Source organism: Limulus polyphemus, unplaced genomic scaffold, assembly GCF_000517525.1.
Source record: "Limulus polyphemus unplaced genomic scaffold, Limulus_polyphemus-2.1.2 Scaffold647, whole genome shotgun sequence".
In the NCBI taxonomy this organism is placed as follows: Eukaryota; Metazoa; Arthropoda; class Merostomata; order Xiphosura; family Limulidae; genus Limulus; species Limulus polyphemus.
In genome coordinates, this window is record NW_013666257.1 from 354,544 (window position 1) to 358,305 (window position 3,762).

The window sequence follows — 3,762 nt, forward strand, 5'->3', positions numbered from 1 at the left end:
GTGTAGCTTTGCGCGAAATTCAAAACAAACAAACAATTTTCTGTCTAAATTAATATTTCCCACACGCCAACAAATTTCATTTTTGTAACAAGTCTTTTGTTAGGTACCTTATCAAATGCTTTCTGAAAATCAAAGTCAACCAAATCCACAGTATTTTCTTCATCAACTCTTGCACTAACATCCCCATATAACATGCTATGAAATAAAGAGAGAGAAAAATAAGGAAAATTTTAAAACTAAATAATTCATTCCAAGATTACTGAAATCAACTCAAAATCAAAATTTGTGATTTCTCAAAATTGTATGTAATTAAGTAAAACTTTTATTATTGAATATATATATATATATAGTCTGAAAATTTTGTTTTAATGTGCGGAAGAACGACTATAAATTTATTTTATATTTTTAATTCTGTGGGGCAATTTTACCTTCGAGACGGAGATTACCCTTTGGGACATTACACAGTTAACTTTTTTAAGCATAAAGCTATATATGCTCTGCTCATTGAGGGTACCTAAACTCAAATTTTAGTATTATGAAACCTTCAGACTTACCGTTGTGATAAAGATAAGGCCATTTCAAAATAAAAAAATTCTATGAATAGCGAGCTGTAATGGAAACAAATTACATGTGTGTTAAAAAATATAGAAATATCAATTTACGCAAATACATGTTAAGATCTGTAATTTATGACAATTAGATGTCAACTACTTATAATTCAATGGAATAAAGATTTTAAATAAAAGGCAGTTGGAAGGAATTCGGTTACAATTTAGAGATAAAAGCTCGTTTTTGTACGACCCCCAGATACGGATTGAAATTTTTTATAGAGTTAGGGTGGATATTATTTTCGCTGACTGTGTGTGTGTGTGTATATATATCAGTGTTTTTTTTGTTTTGTTTTGTTTTAAATTAACTATAAATATTACGAAAATGGCAGTTAACGAACATAAATCATATCATTTTATAATGGTTAGAATAAGGCTTTTTCTATCTTATATTTCTGATCGAATACCTGAGATCCCAATATTTCTCCTAGGAATACTACTATCGTTACACAACCCAATAACTTACACAATACTATAATTGAATTATGTAATTCGGAACTAAATTTTATCCTCTCAAACGAGAATAATGTTTTATACAAAAAATCATCGTTCGTTAGATCTAAACACGAAATTTTGCCATGATTAATTTAACCTATGATTAGGTCTAGCGTTAAAAATACATGATGGTTCGAAACGCTTTCTAAAAGGGAAGTTTGTTTGATGATTTAAAAATATTTCCGAACCATAAAACGTGTCGCATACGTGCTTCTTGGACAAATGGAAGGTGAAAACATAACAATATCTAGCAAACTTATTTTGTAACGTATTAAGCGTAAATTGGTGCTACTTTAATATTAAATAACGTTAGACAACCTCGCTCACGAAAAGAGTTTATACCTTAAGAAAGTAAATTAGATTACAAAACATTATAAAGTCTGGTAAGATTATTTGTCATAATGTAATTCATAAGTGTAGATTAAATTCATTCAAAATGGTTATAAAGCAGTCGTTTGTTTTAGTGGCATTAAGCCAAATTAGAGTCTTAATCACTTTCGTAGGCTAGGCTTACAATTCACAAATAAAAGTAATGAGACCAACATATGAGTTATAAGCTTAACTTACGTCTGAAACGTTTTGATCCAAGAAATTGTGCCTGTAGTTTATTTGCCCTCTCAATGAGAGGACAAATAAGGTAAAAGCCTAAAAAATATAATTAGGCCTAATATTATGGGAACTGGGAATATCAATGCTTAGAATTCAGTCGTCGTAAATTCGATTAGTTTAGAAACTAGCTTCATTGAAGTAGAAACATTCGATTATATTATTCTTTATTATATTATAGTGTAATTCATATCATTAACTTATTGCAAGAGGATCAGAAGTAAGGGATTGTAAATGAAAATGCTAACGCCTGTTCATCTGTTAAGGCTAAAATTTAGGCATACGCTAAATTAATTTCTTAGTTTAAGTTAAAGATCACACGGCGCTTCGAAGATCATTGTACTACTACTAATGACGTGAAACCTAATTCATTAAGTAGATGTTAAACAAGTTTCGAGTATACAATTATTTTTATTTTTCAATTCGTTACAATTGTATTATTTAATCTTCAAAGTTTTCTCAGGGTCGAAATATACACCTAAGATCTCCAATGAATCAAAGTTGGGTAGACAAAGTTGAAATATTATAATTCATTATTGAGAGGGTAACGTAAGTCTAAAATAACAACATAGCTTTTTCTTCTCGTTTATAGCCCTTTCATTGTATTGACAATTATTCTTCTATCGTTCTTTAATTATCAGATTTTTGATCACCGCAAACACTAATTGTTACATATCCCCGCCGCTAGGATCTCAAACTGAAAAAAAAAGTTAAGTTGGCGGTAAGAGGATGGTGTTTGCTGGTTCTGAAGCTACCCCAAAATATGCCTTAGCTTCTCCTGTAGGTTCGGCATCCAGGAAACAATACTTGTTGTTAAAAGTTGTTTCACTTCCAGATACTACAGACTGAAATAAGCGTGCTCACAAGCTGTAGCTCTCTCATATTTTTCGCGACCATACCTCAGCTCACTCAGGAGGGCTAGGCTGGCGCACTCTTTTTAAAACAGTTCCAGATACTCATAATATACACAATTAAAAATAAAAAAAGATAACTAAGATCTGATACTTGAAACATTAATATAAGTTTGGAAAATCATTGAAGCTTGACTAAAACCTAATCAGTTTTGGAAATTCACAGCACATACATTTAGTCTTAATTTGAAAGAAATATGACCAGGCGATCTTGAGATAAAGCATTCATAAGATTTGTTTCTGACTGAAGAACAGACAGAATGCATTATAGAGCCCCTTTAGAATCCGCAAGCATTTAAAGTGATAAATATATAATCCTAATTACCTCACATTTAACATTTATTTATTATGTTTAATTGTAAGTTTTCAGTTCTGTAATTTTAATCTAATTCATGTAACTTTATTTTCATTGCTTCCCTGCATATCTTTGTGGTTTACTAGTGGATCACTAACAAAATATTGTCTAAGAATACCTTATTTTCAAGTTTCTTAACAGTGACATTTCATTGTTTACTGTATTCTCATTTCTAAGTAGTTAGGGCAGCACTCTTTGACACACGCGCTGATTGGCTGCCTCAGGTGATAGGCTGAGGTTAGACAATGACGTCATAATGTCAGGAAGAGTGTTGCTAGAGGAGGGGTAGGATAATGAGGCGTCATCATCCTATGGAACTATAGTAATATTGTCCTTGGTAAGACCTAGCAATAACCCTCTCTTAAGTTACACTATAATGTCACTCCGTCCTTTACAGGACTATACCTGATAAACCAGTATAATTGTAAAAAGTACAATTTGCAAATTAGATGAAATATTAATTTTAAGACTTTTATTATAAATGAAGTGAAACCATAAAGTTGATGACATATTAGCATATTGAGACACATTGATATCTATTGATCTACATCACCCTTTGGTGATACATTGTGAACCATTTGCACGCTCATCATGGATAATTCATCAACATTGTAGTTTTTCACTGCTATAATTCATTATATGCCCCAATAAGACGCGCGTTCTTAAATTATATAAGCGCGGCAAATAAAGCGAGAGAATTAATCGTAACTGGAGTAGCAGATAAAGAGACTGAAGATATAGACACAGTTAATCGAGTGAAGTGAGCGGTAGTGACCATAAGTAAAGT